The sequence below is a fragment of the Mastigoproctus giganteus genome, chromosome 5 (genome assembly GCF_048544385.1).
Source record: "Mastigoproctus giganteus isolate SK-2022 chromosome 5, ASM4854438v1, whole genome shotgun sequence".
NCBI lineage: Eukaryota > Metazoa > Arthropoda > Arachnida > Uropygi > Thelyphonidae > Mastigoproctus > Mastigoproctus giganteus.
Genome location: NC_143579.1, coordinates 80886806 through 80902489, shown reverse-complemented (window position 1 = coordinate 80902489; position 15684 = coordinate 80886806).

The window sequence follows — 15684 nt, the reverse complement described above, 5'->3', positions numbered from 1 at the left end:
ATACTGAGGTACCACTGTATCTTGGAAATTACTTTCCCCATAGAAAATAACGTAACAAGGCTGAGCTTTAATCTGGATCAGCCTACTGGATTTTTTTTTTTTCACAGATGTATGTACTTCTTCATATTAATATTTTATAATCATTTTAATTTTGGTACAACAAGTAATACAAAATCATTTAATGTGTTATTTATCTACAGTATACAGGGTGTTTTAAAAGTGATGGTCAGTAATTTAAAGGTGAACTGTACTGACTACAATTTGCAAAAAAAGCATAATAAACATGGGTCCTTAAGTGAATTGTTTTCAAGATATTGCACATTCCTAGTTGGCATCCACTGATTTGGGATGAACACAGTTGGGATGAACTGTACAGAGTTGGGATCCACCACTGACTTATTTGTTTAGGTTAAGTTATGCTCATTCGCTCCCTTTCCCCTTTCTCAATGCTCTGAGATGTAGCAAGCATACCGGTACTTGTCAAAGGATAGTTAACATGGAAAGATGTTACAGCAATGAAGAGTATGCGGACATGCATGTATGGTAAAGTCAAAGGCAGTGCTCTCGAGGCTGCATGTTTGTACCAAGAAGCATTTCCCCACCGAAGGCAGCCCAACAGGCGCACATTCATCAGGGTACGTGGGCACTTCGCACATGGAGTACGAGCAGGTAAGCCCAGAAGCATAACACCTGATGTTGAGGAAAGGGTGTTAGAAAGAACAGAACAAAATGCAGGAATTTCGACAAGAAGGGTTGCTCTGCAAGAGTGTGTACTGAGTCATAGCAGTGTGTGGTGAATTTTACATCGCAATTACTGTACCCCTACCATATCCATCGTGTACAAGGTCTCAGCAATACAGACTACCCTCCCAGGGTGGTTCCATAGTTAGCGGTGGATCTTAACAGAAAATGTGTATTATTTCGAAAACGGTTCATTTGCGACCCGGTGTTCACTGGGACTTTTTTGCTTATTTTAGTTTGTACTTTTCACCTTTAAATTATTGACCATCATTTTTGAAACACCCTGTATAATACACATACAGTGGTAACTAATCCTAAATCAAGAATAAAATTATGGTGCGTGCCTATGCACAATCCATAATGGAAAAATTCAATGATACCTGAACATGGGCAGATACAGGGGAAAAGCTTTTTTTATTATGCAGTCTTATATAAATATGTAATTTAAAAAATATTTGTACAGCTCCAACTGTTTTTATTTGAATATGTTCAATGTAGATTTTGCAGTTCCAAAAAAATCCCATTAGCTGGTTGATTATTCTGCTTTACTTACCAATATAATACAGTACAATCAGGTCCATTCTATGTTGACTCATGGTTGCATTAGTCCTTTTATTGTGATTACATTTAATTCTTTTTTAAGTATGTCAGTCACTACACTGCTCTGCTGCATTTTATGTTTATATTTAAGGTTTTACTTTTTGTAACTGCTTTGCAATATAATGGTTTTGCACAGAAAAAGTGACCACTTTGTGTAAAACTACCAGTATTTTACAGATCACATTAATTTGAAATCTTATAGATTTAGGCCAATTCACATTGTTTGCTTCTTTGCAACAACTTCTGGCATTGAAATTATATTATATAAATTTGAAAAGTAAGCAATTAGCAGTCTTATTTATTTCCTTTTGTTATAATGTGAAGCTGGTAATGTGTCGGATACAATGCCAGTAAATGTATGTATTTGTTTGAATATGAGATTTCTCATTTCCTAATTAACTTATGGTACAAGGGAAAGCCTCATATATCAGATTAAAAGTTTCACTTTAAGAATATGTGAGGAGCATCATTTTGGATTTAAAATTTTGAAACAAGATGCCCATAAGAGACAACAGCATATTGTGACAAATGGCTGCAGAAGATACCCCACACTGAGAAATAAACATAATTTATTTTATTGTATTTTAATAAAATTATGTTCTTACATTGCTTTAATAATAATTTAATTCTGAAGGAAACCACAGAATTACGAGGGTGGTTCAATAAAGAATCACCCTCAGCCACTTCTACATAACGCAGAGTCATGGTGTTTTGTGTGTAGCATCATACATATCTCTGTACTAAAGGTGTAAAATTTCAGCCCTGTGTCTTAATTTGTTTTTCTCTTACAGAGCTGAACATGTGACGAAGTAGCATCATGGACAAAGTTGAAGCCAGAGCTGTAATCCGGTATCTGTCCTTGAAGGGGAAATCTCCTAAAGAAATCCACGAGGAGATGACTGCCGTATATAAGGATGAAGCCCCATCCCATGGCATTGTGAAGCACAGGCATAGACAATTTAGGTCTGGTCGGACATCGGTAGAATCTGAGCCCATTCAAGGTTGTCCCCATTCAGCCATTGATGACAGCACGATCAGAAAAGTGGAGTCATTAATCATGGAAGATCACTGGATATCTGTGCGTAAATTGTCCCAGGAGGTGAAGATTAGTGTCGGCTCTGTTGAAACAGTTCTTCACGACTAACTCCATTTACGGAAATTGAGTTCAAGATGGATTCCCCGATTATTGACTGGTTTCCAGAAGACTGATCGACAACAGAAATCACAAGAGTTGTTAGCCCCGTGCCAAAAAATTGAGGAAGACTTTTTTTCTCTTGTCTAATCACTCAGGATGAAAGTTGGATACACCATATCGACCCTGAAAGTAAACAGCAGTCCATGGAATGGCAACATCATGTACACCCCCCCCCAAGAAGGCAAGGGTCCAAGCGTCAGCAGGAAAGGTCTTGCTGACAGTGTTTTGGGATGAGAAAGGCGTAATAATGACTGATTACCTGCCAAAAGGTAGAACAATTCCAGGTGCCTATTATGCCAACTTACTCACAAAATTACAGGAGAAAATCAAAACATAGAGGCGTGGCATGCTGTCCAAAGGTGTGAGAATGCTTCAAGACACTGCCCCAGTTCACATTTCTGAAATTGGAACAACACAAGTGCCACCTGTGGATATGAAATACTGTCCCATCCAGCCTACTCAACTAATCTTGCAACATCGGACTTCTTGTTTCCTTCCCTCAAATAATTTCTTTGGGGGACACACTTCCATGATGATGAGACACTCATTTCTGCAACAGAGTCATGGTTCAAAGACCAGCCTCACCACTTCTACAAAAATGGTATCTGTAGCCTCATCCATTTATGGGGAAAATGTGTAAATCTGCACAGTGGCTATGTAGAGAAGGACTAAAACCTGTGCCAAGAATCAACAGGCTAGCACCTCTGCAGCTAGGTCAGGACGATTCTTTATTGAACCACCCTCATATGTCTGGTGCCTGATAAAAACAGGGTAAAAACAAAAAAAAATTCTTTTAAAGTAAAAAATATTTGATGCTATTATAGTCATAACCAGTGTTGCAGGATATTAAATTATCTATATATATGCATTAAAACAAAAAAAAAAAAAAAAACCCTCAAAATCAATGCAAACTAAATAATCCCTAGTTAGTTGGGATACATCAAACTATGTTTAAAAAAGTTGCCTTGTGTTTTTGCCAGGAAAGTAAAAGTTATTTTTGATAAGTGAATTTTCATTTGTAAAATAAAATACAGGAGGATTGGAATAATATTCCAGTCTCCACATAAAATTTGTACGCAGTATCACCCAAAGTGTTACATTATGACTTTAAACCTGGAGTTAGTGCAGCTGACCCAAGTGCTATTTAATGCCATTTAATGTAAGTAAAAAAATTATCTATGAGATGAATCAATTTCAATTTTAATATTCCTCAGTTATTGCAATTCCTTTCAATCTCAGTCGTTAATTTGTTTTGCTAATGAAGACGTTTGACCATAAACAAATAAAATAACACATTTTCATTAAATCTAATGTATGCAATCATTAACAATGTGATCAGTGTGGTATTAAGGACATGTTACTGATCTGGATAAAGTGATGGCTGTGTGGGAGAACACAGAGCATGGTTACCAAAGGATACTGCTCTTTGTGGATTAATACTATTGGTGAAGTAACATAGGGTTCAGTGCTGGGCCCATTGTTGTTTTCTGTATATATTAATGATACTGATGAAGGTATATCAGGCTTAATGTCTAAGTTTGCAGATGATACAAAGGTTGTCATTAACAACCCTGCCAATGGATTGGCAGTGTTGTTAATGACAGTATGCTACTGCAACAGGATCAGGAAAAGTTGGGTAGATGGGCTTAAAAATGGCAATTGAAGTTTAACATTGACAAGTACAAGGTATTGCATTTGGGTAGCAGTAATCCCAGAGTAATGTACTAGCTGTGTGGTACTATAGTCAGGCTAATAGAAAATGAAAAGGACCTGGGGCAATTGTGCAGTCTGATTATGAAGTTCTCTAGGAAGTGCAAACCGTCTGCCAGGACAAACCGTCTACCAGGACAGCTTGTGAGGTTTTATCTGGAATTTTGCTAGGAGGGATAAGAAATAGATTATCCCATTGTATAAGGCAATGGTCAGGCCACATCTTGAGTACTGCATGCAGGTCTGGAGGCCTCATTTTCACCAGGCCGCAATGAGACTGGTGAAGGGAAAAAAAATTCAGTACGACACTTTCTACCATTCAGTGAACAGCCCGCGCTATAACTCTCTGTGAATTTTCATGTGATTTTGTGTTTTTTTGCGTAAATGTTTTGTAAATTCATTAACCATAAGTTCTAAGAAAGACTCTTAGAACTTATGGTTAAGTTCTACCAAGAATGGCTTCAGTTCTGCAAATTGCAGCACCTGGAGACTAGGCACCTGCAAGATTATTTGATTGAGGTGTTTGTGGCTTTGAATGACTTAAGCAAACTCAGTGCTGATGGGATTCTTCTTCTTGCTCAGAATATGCACATGAGGGGACAGAAATCTGGTGTGACATAAGCATTGGGAGATCAAAATTCAGAGTAGGAGTGTGCTATAGGCCTAATGACTCTGATGAGTATAATAAGAAACTGTACAGGAAAATAGAGTGGGACAGTACATCAGAGAGTCTTATAATGGGGGATTTTAATTTCCCAGATATTTACTGGAATTTATGGGTTGGTCACTCACACACTAGCAAGGCTTTTCTGGATTTATTGGATGATTGTTTTCTACATCAGCATGTTCGGTAGGCAACTAGAGGGAGTAATACTCTTGATTTGATTATCAGTAGTGATTCTTCATGCATTAAGAATCTGCAGATAAAGGAACCACTAGGTGGCAGTGATCACAGTGTGCTGAAGTGGGATTTACTCAAAGAGGTAACTACCATCAGGGGTAAAGGGAAGGATTATTGCTTTCGTAAAGGCGACTATGATGGTCTGAGACAGTATTTAAATTCTATACAGTGGGACCAACTGAAGATGTTACGAACAGCAAATTCAAAATGGGAAGCATTCAAAGAATTTATCTTGGAAGCTACTAGGCTTTACATACCAACTAAGAAATATTGTTCAAGGTTTAGGCCTAAATGGATGTACCATTTAGGCCTAAACAGAATGTAAAACAGATGAACTAATGAGACATATGACAGAGAAGAAAAATGCATGAGATACATATAAATTAACACGTGACACAGAAGCCTATGATAGATACAAGTTGATCTGTAACCAAGTTACGAAGGAGGTTAGGCAGGCAAAGGCAGATTATGAAAAATCTTTGGCAAGAGATGCAAAGAAAAACAGCAAAGAGTTCTTTACTTATCTAAATTCTAGAAGGAAGGGGATGAATCAGATTGGTCCACTTGATATCGATGGGTCAACTGTTGATGATCCTGCTCAGGTAGCTAATAAACTAAATGAATATTTTGCATCGACATTCACATGAGGAGTTATTCAGCGAGGGGAATGCCAGAGGTGCATTCAACTCTGGCAGAAAGCTAGAGAATCTTATAATAACTGAGAGTAAAGTGGAGGAGAAATTGTTAAAGATAAACACAAGGAAGGCACCTGGAGTGGATGGGATCTATCCAGTTATAATGAAGGAGGCAGCAAAGGAAGTAAGCAAACCCTTAGTCATAATTATGAGAGCTTCCTTGAACTCAGGGGAGGTACCCACAGACTGGAAATGTGCAAATGTGACCCCAATTCACAAAGGAGGATCAAAGGCCAACACAAGTAATTACAGACCTGTGAGTTTAACTTCTGTTCCAGGAAAATTAACGGAGGCACTGGTTAAAGAAGCACTGCAGGATCATCTACACAAGACTTCAGTTATAGCTCGGACACAGCATGGTTTTGTTAAGGGGAAGTCTTGCCTGACCAATTTGATTGGATACTATGATGCAGTCACAAAACAACTGGATGCAGGAAATAACTTTGATATTATATACTTGGATCTTAGAAAGGCTTTTGATACTGTTCCACATGGAAGACTGCTGCACAAATTGGAGCAGTATGGCATTGGAGGCAAATTGCTGCTATTGATAAAGGGGTGGTTGAGGTGGAGAAGACAGAGAGTGGTAATCAATGGACACTGCTCATCGTGGACTAATGTTAGTAGTGGAGTCCCTCAGGGTTCAGTGTTGGGTCCATTATTCTTTTCTGATATTGATGATGGTATATCAAGCTTAATGTCCAAGTTTGCAGACGATACAAAGGTTGGCAGGGTTGTCAAGGACACTACTGACACTATGCTGCTGCAACAGGATCTGGAAAGGTTGAGCAGATGGGCTGAGAGGTGGCAAATGAAGTTTAACATTGACAAATGTAAAGTACTACACATGGGAAACAGCAACCCCAGAGCAACGTATCAACTCTGTGGTACTACACTGACAGTGGTAGAGAATGAAAAGGACCTGGGGGTAATTGTGCAGGCAGATATGAAGTTCTCTGAGCAGTGCAGACGCGCTGCAAGAGTAGCTCATGGTGTCTTGTCAATGATATACAGGAATTTTTCTAGCAGGGATAAGGATGTGATTATTCCCTTGTATAAGGCAATGGTCAGGCCACACCTTGAGTACTGTATACAGGTCTGGAGGCCTCATTTCAAGAAGGATGTAGAGCTGCTGGAACAAGTACAGAGAAGGGCAACAAGATTAGTGAATGGAACAAAGGGGTACTCTTACAAAGAAAGGGTTAAGTTTTGCAAATTAAAGTGTCTGCAGACTAGGCACCAGTGAGGTGATCTGATAGAGGTGTATAAAGCCTTAAATGGTTTAAGCATGCTCAATGCTGATGAGATTCTTCCTCCTGCTCAAAATAATCACCTGAGAGGGCATAAATTCAATTTGAGGAAAGACAGATATAGGATAGACGTGTGGAAATTTCACTTTAGAGAGTGGGTAGTTGGTTGGTGGAAGAGACTTCCATTACTTGTTGTGGAAGTTGATAGCCTAAATAAATTTAAGGCTCAGCTGGACAAGTATTTCGAACGAACGGAGGGGTGAAGTGGAAGTGGATTTTTTTTTTTTTTTTTTTTGGCTGATACTGCATAAGCTTGCTTTCTTGCATCATATGCCTCTACTAATGCTAATGCTAAATTCAAATTGAGGAAGGATGTTTGCAGAATATATGTGTGTGGAAGTCTGTCTTCACCCAATATTCACTGATTGAGAACAGGTTTAATCCATTATTGTGGAAGTGGATAGTTTGTTAGACAAACTACTGGAGGAAGGCAATGGATAGGTGAAATGTATTCTGGGGGAGGGGGGGAGCTGCTGTATAAGCTTGCTTTCTTGCATAATTTTACACTGGTAATACTAATAGTAAATTAAGTTGGATGCTCTGAAAAGACTCAATAAAGGTGAATCTTTAAAAAGGTTACTCTTATATTGGGTGTGTGTAAAACTATTATAAAAGACTGGAAAAAAATTCATAAAAACCTACGATGAATGAAAAGTTGAATGCCTCTTGTGAACTCAGTTTGTGTCACAAGAGGCATTCAACTTTTCACTCCACTTTAAAGAAATAAAAATTATAGATAACAAACCATGCATTATGGCATGCTTTATACAAGAAAGGCAAAACAAGATGCAGGGTATTTCAGAGACTGCTGGGAGTCATTGCGGTACAAGTAAACACATGGGTTGTGTTAGGGTAGCTAAGAATAGGAACAGGAGCAAGTATACTTGCGTGTACACCAATGCTAGGCGTTTGGTAAATAAATTTGATGAATTTGAGCTATTTCTCAAAACGTTAAAGGCAGATATTGTTGGGATATCAGAGACGTGGTGTCACACAGATATAAGGAATGCAGAACTGGAATTTGGGGAGTACAATGCATACAGAAACGATAGGAAGAGAGGAGGGGTTATGCTATTAGTTCAGAAACACATAAAATCCAAGGAAGTGAAGCCAGTCGACATTGCTGGACAGTGCAGGATCAGTTTCGATGTTTGGTGTGACATAAGCATTGGGAGATCAAAATTGAGAGTAGGAGTGTGCTTTAGGCCTAATGACTCTGATGAGTATAATAAGAAACTGTACAGGGAAATAGAGTGGGCCAGTAAATCAGAGAGTCTTATAATGGGGGATTTTAATTACCCAGATATTGACTGGAGTTGTGGGTTGGTCACTCACACACTAGCAAGGCTTTTGTGGATTTATTGGATGATTGTTTTCTACATCAGCATGTTCGGGAGGCAACTAGAGGGAGTAATAATAAAAGGTCTGATTATCAGTAGAGATTCTTTATGCATTAAGAATGTGCAGATAAAGGAACCACTAGGTGGCAGTGATCACAGTGTGCTGAAGTGGGATTTACTGAAAGAGGTAACTACCATCAGAGGTAAAGGGAAGGATTTTTGCTTTTGTAAAGGTCACTACGATGGTCTGAGACAGTATTTAAATTCTATACAGTGGGACCAACTGATGATGTTACCAACAGCAAATTCAAAATAGGAAGCATTCAAAGAATTTATCTTGGAAGCTACTAGGCTTTACATACCAACTAAGAAATATTGTTCAAGGTTTAGGCCTAAATGGTTATTAAATGAACTAATGAGACATATAGCAGAGAAGAAAACTGCATGGGATACGTATAAATTAATGGCTGACATGGAAGCCTATGATAGATATAAGCTGGTCTGTAACCAAGTCACAAAGGAGATTAGGCAGGCAAAGGCAGATTATGAGAAATCCTTGGCAAAGGATGCAAAGAAACACAGAAAAGAGTTCTTTACCTATGTAAACTCTAGAAGGAAAGGGATGAATCAGATTGGTCCACTGGATGTTGATGGTTCAACAGTTGAGGATCCTGCTCAGTTGGCTAACAAACTAAACGAGTATTGCATCTACATTCACACATGAGGAGTTATTCAGGGAGGGAAATGTGTATAAAACATTTGTGTATAAAACTCTGACAGTAAGTTAGATAATCTTGTAATAACTGAGAGTAAAGTGGAGGAGAAATTGTTGAGGATAAACATAAGAAAGGCACCTGGGGTGGATGGAATCTATCCAGTTATATTAAAGGAGGCAGCGAAGGAAGTAAGCAATCCGTTAGCCATAATTATAAGCTTCCTTGAACTCAGGGGAGGTACCCACAGACTGGAGATGTGCAAATGTAACCCCAATTCACAAAGGAGGATCAAAGGTTGACACAAGTAATTATAGACCTGTGAGTTTAACTTCTGTTCTAGGAAATTTAATGGAGGCACTGGTTAAAGAAGCACTGCAGGATCATCTAGACAAGACTTCAGTTATAGCTTGGACACAACATGGTTTTGTTAAGGGAAAGTCTTGCCTGACCAATTTGGTTGGATACTATGATGCAGTCACAAAAGAACTGGATGCAGGGAATAACTTTGATATTATATATTTGGATCTTAGAAAGGCTTTTGATACTGTTGCTGCACGGGAAGACTGCTGCACAAATTGCAGCAGTGTGGCATTGGAGGCAAATTGCTGCTATGGATAAAGGGATGGTTGAGGGGCAGAAGACAGAGAGTGGTAATCAATGGACACTGCTCATCATGGACTCCCTCGGGGTTCAGTGTTGGGTCCATTGTTGTTTTCTGTATTTATAAATGATATTGATGATGGTATATCAAGCTTAATGTCCAAGTTTTCAGACGATAGAAAGGCTGGCTGGGTTGTTAAGGACACTACTGACGTTATGCTGCTGTAACAGGATCTGGAAAGGTTGAGCAGATGGGCTGACAGGTGGCAAATGAAGTTTAACATTGACAAATGTAAAGTACTACATATGGGAAATAGTAACCCCAGAGCAACTATCAACTCTGTTTTACTACACTGACAGTGGTATAGAATGAAAAGGAACTGGGAGTAATTGTGCAGGCAGATATGAAGTTTTCTGAGCAGTGCAGACGGGCTGCAACAGTAGCTCATGGTGTCTTGTCAATGATATACAGGAATTTTTCTAGCAGGGATAAGGAGGTGATTATTCCCTTGTATAAGGCAATGGTCAGGCCACACCTTGAGTACTGTATACAGGACTGGAGGCCGCATTTCAAGAAGGATGTAGAGTTGCTGGAACAAGTACAGAGAAGGGCAACAAGATTAGTGAATGGAACAAAGGGTTGCTCTTACGAAGAAAGGCTTAAGTTTTGCAAATAATAGTGTCTGGAGACTAGGCACCGGTGAGATCTGATAGGGGTGTATAAAGTCTTGAATGGTTTGAGCATGCTCAATGCCGATGGGATTCTTCCTCTGCTCAGAATAATCACCTGAGAGGGCATAAGTTCAATTTGAGGAAAGACAGATGTAGGATAGATGTGGGGAAATTTGCCTTTAGCCCGCGGGTAGTTGGTTGGTGGAACAGAATTCCATCCCTTGTTGTGGACGTTGATAGCCTAAATAAATTTAAGGCTCAGCTGGACAGGTATTTTGAACAAACGGAGGGGTGAAATGGGAGTGGGTTTTTTTCGTTTTTTTTTTTTTTGGCTGATGCTGCATAACCTTGCTTTCTTGTACCATATGCCTCTGCTAATGCTAAAATGCTAACATGGAACTTCAATCAACAGACCCATAAAAGCAGCAAAGAAATGGTGTTGGCCTTCTATCAAAATATTGATGGTGCAGAACGTTTCATAGCAAAAGGATGGATGGCTTGGATGTTAGAAAAACAATGTTATGGTATTTGTGTATTGAGTAATATATTGATGGGAAGAGATTATTCGCTGATGAGCCTGCTGTTCAAAAATTTACAGAATATTTAAGATCAACAGAGAAAAACTGACTCGAGAACAATTCTACAGTATGGATGAAACAGGTCTACAAAAACAACAGCAAAAAAGAGGAGCCTATAGTACTAGAATGCAAAAAAAAAAAAAAAACTATGATAAAACCCACAGAAAGAACCACAGTAGCTGCCCACATCAATGCAACTAGAACTCAACTGCCACGTTTTTTTTTTCTTTTTCGGTGCCTCCGTAGCCAGGTGGGCAGGAGCAGCAGTGCATAGAACACGCTTCTTGATTAGACCGGGGTTCGAGCCCGGGCCCACCAAATACGGAGGATGCGGAAAGGTCAGAGAATGACCACCGCATATCCCCGGAGCAATATGGCCTTAGTTGCTAATGCTCCTAAAAAAAAACCAAATAACAATAGCCACATTTTTGTTGTTGGTAAAATAACTAATCATAGATCTTTTAAAAATGTAAATTGTTCTTCTTTACCAGTTTACTGCCACTCACAAAAATCAACATGGATGGACTCTGCATTATTCAATGAATGTTTTTTTTCACATATTTATGAAAACACCTATGTATCAACGGGTTCTAGAATGTCTAAACAGACAACATAAGCAAAAGTTTGAAAAAAAAATTTTGCTAAAAATAGAAGACATGAAACTGTATCAAATTCAGAGCCAAAAATTATTTCCCAATACAGCAGCCTAAAACACCCTAAATACAGCTTACATTACACTGAACAACACTAAAGCCTGATTCAAGAGTCAACAATGCGATGTTTAAAAAAAAATAGAGGGACTATACTGCCCAAGTTACATTTCGTGTAAACAGATGAATGTTACTGATTTTATGTAAATGAATTTATATTAGCAGTAACCATTATGAAAATTTTGCAGTTGGTAGCAGAATTTTTTTCTGGCTGTCCTAAAGGAAAGTAGTCCATGTTTGATTGTGAGCAGATAAGCCAGTATGCATTGAATCCTTTCTTATTTCTGAAAAATAAAACTATTCTTTAGTGTACTTTTAAGGTAGGCAGCGCTAATAGAGAAAATTGGCCCGTTCTGTAAAATAAACCTATTCGGATTTTTACTATTCAGAATTTTTATATTTTCCCATGTTTCTGCACATCTTCAAATTGAGACCAGATGGGTTAGGCCTATCGTATGCAATGGCTGCAGCTAGCTGTACCCATTGCGAAAACTATTCTTTCTTTTAAGGTAGGCAGCACTAGTAGAGAAAATTGGCCAATTCTGTAAAATAAAACTATTTAGTTTTTTACTATTCGAAATTTTTATATTTTCTCAAGTTTCTGCACACCTCGGTAGAAATATCTTCAATTCGAGACCATATTGGTTAGGCTTATCGTGCACAATGGCTACAGCTAGCTGTACCCATTGCGAAAATTTCACAATTGGTAGCAGAGTTTTTCTCTATAGAAATAAAGAAATACGTGTAAATGTATTCAGGATCAGTCTTTCAAAACGATCCTGAATACATTTGCAGAAACACGAAAAGGCGTGTTTCTTCTTTGCTGCAAGGTACATTCAACACGACCGGTCAGAGTAGCATTTTGGGACGAAAACAATTTCTGTGTTCTGACTGTGACATACTTATAAATCCTTAAATTACTTACCCCAAAACAAATAAACTCAAAGTTGATAATGATAAAATGATGAGTTCTAAAATATTAAACGTAACGAATGGCAATGAGTGTATGAACTCACATGCATAACGTGGGCACTTAGACAACTGTTTGTTTAACATTTAACATCTTCCTGTGGCTCCATCTATGAAGTGAACATTGAACTATTCTTGTTTGCAGTACAAAACTGGCCCATCCCGTAAAATGAAACTATTCAGAATTTTTAAATTTTAACAACTTTGTGCACACCTAGGAAGAAATATCTTCAGTTTGAGACCACTTCCAGCCCAATCAGTTAAGCCTATCGTTCACACTGACAGAGTAAAGAAAATGGGCTTCCATATTAAATATATAGATGATTTAAATGAAAATAAAATTTTAGGTACATACGTATATTTTTTATCATTCCCCACTTTAAGTGACTTTTTCAATTAAACAACCAACTACCGGTCCTAATCACATTGGACAAGAGGGCTTCTACCATATTACAATCCATTATTAAAAGAGTAAACATTGGTGTACTTCAAACAAGATTCAAAAAAAACCAAAAATTTTTCCAGGAATAAAAACAAAGTTGGGCACCTGTCAGGTGCTGTGCGACCATGTTTGTTATAAACACAAGCACAACTGCTGCCAAGTTAGTATTAGCATTGGTAACATGATGTGAGTAAGCACAGGACCTAACAGGTGCCCAACTTTGTTTTTATTTCTGGAAAAATTTTTGGTTTTTTTGTGAGTAAGCAAAGCTTATACAGCACATGACACCAGCCAAAAAAAAGAAAAAAAAAATTTGCTTCCCCATTCCTTCCAATAATTTGTCCAAACTACCCTTCAATTTATTCAAACCATCCACCTCCACAGTATTAGGTAAAAGTTTATTCCCACAATTAATTACTCTTTAGCTCAATTTGAATATCTGCACTCAAATTAATGCCCCCTTATGTTTCATCTCAGAAAAGGTAAAGATACCCTGTTTCTGATTGCATAATGGTAAAGTTAATGACATAATTATTAACCTTTTTTAATGAAGGTCCAAAGTTTCCCCTTTTTTTATACACTTATTGGCAATGATAAATTGATCTCTACTATGATATATTCATCACTGCTGTGATACAATGTTATACTGACCTCTACCGTGATACAATACGTGACTGACAAAATGATCCCATTGCGATACAGTTTTTTTCAGCAGTGATTGACAAAATGATCCCATTGCGATACAATTTTTTTCAGCAGTGAATTTGAACCTACATGGGTACTCGTATTAGAAATAGAATACACAAATAATGAAGATGGTAAAATCAAACAAAATAAAACATTTGCAACTGATCTGCATAGTTAAGGCCGGCAATCAATTTTACTGTCTTCCTTTTGGATTTCTTGCAAAATATATATAATAGTCTCAGTTATCCAGGATCTAAGATAATAAGTAAACAACGTTCTTAACAAGGTATGTAGAAAATTTAAAAATTTGTTTTAGTCATAAAGAGGGCATAAAGTTGATAAATTCTGCACATTGCAAATATATGAAACTACAGTTTCCTTCACTGCGTTATAATTTTTTTTATATCTGAAAATTTGATTTTGAACAGTATAGAATCCTTAATGATTCTGATAGTACTGCATTATGAAATAATTCTTGCAAAGAATTTTATATATTACTCACATCTAAAAGCATGCTGGAGTTCATCTTTCTGATGATTAATTAAGTCCTCTAGACCTTCATTTTTGGAGATTAGGTGATAGAGAAATTCAAGACCTAACAACATATGACATAATCAGTATTTTCTCAAAAAAAATTGAGATATTTTACACTGTTTCTTTTAAAGTATTTGAAACAAAAAAAATGACTATGCTGACTTTTAAATCAATTAAAATCTTTATTTTAATATTTTTATTTTGTTTAATAAAAAAAAATGTAGAGGAATCAGATAAAAGTTATTAATCATGAATTATGTAGTTTAAATGCTTGTTCCTCAAAAGATATAAGCATTGTTTAAAAAAACAAGCTGTGGAGTTTTCAATGAAAAAAAGAATATATAAAAAAAAGTATAATCAAACATAGAGGCTCACATCTGGTGAGTATGGGCTTGGCAAACCCAGGGTCCTGGGCTGGATATCATCATTCTTCTCTTTCTTGGTGATTCCCTTCTATTTCTGACTCTCTCTCTCTCTCTCTCTCAGGGTAATATAGGAATTTTTTTTTTTTTTTTTGACTGGTGCAGCATAAGCCTCAGGCTTCCTTGCACCATATGGCTAATAATAATAATAATAATCTGGTGAGTATGGGCTTGACACACCCAGGGTCCTGAGCTGGATATCATCATTCTTTTTCTTGGTGATTCTCTCTCTCTCACTCAGGGTAATTCGGAAATTTTTTTGGCTGGTGTAGCATAAGCCTCAGGCTTCCTTGCACCATATGGCTAATAATAATAATAATAATCTGGTGAGTATGGGCTTGACACACCCAGGGTCCTGAGCTGGATATCATCATTCTTTTTCTTGGTGATTCTCTCTCTCTCTCACACTCAGAGTAATTCGGAAATTTTTTTGGCTGGTGTAGCATAAGCCTCAGGCTTCCTTGCACCATATGGCTAATAATAATAATAATCTGGTGAGTATGGGCTTGACACACCCAGGGTCCTGAGCTGGATATCATCATTCTTTTTCTTGGTGATTCTCTCTCTCTCACTCAGGGTAATTCGGAAATTTTTTTGGCTGGTGTAGCATAAGCCTCAGGCTTCCTTGCATTATGTGGCTAATAATAATACCTAGTATGCATAAATATTGTAATAGGTAAGTATCTGCTTATTCTTATTTATTATTTTTATCACTGAAAATGCCATGGCCATTTTTTTTTTTTTTTTTTTTTAATTCAAACAGCAATAGCTCCATAACCATTCAGAAGTGGACACATTTATATAAACTTTTTTTTGTTTTGGGGTCCTGAATCAATCCTGAAATTACCTCACACAAGCTACA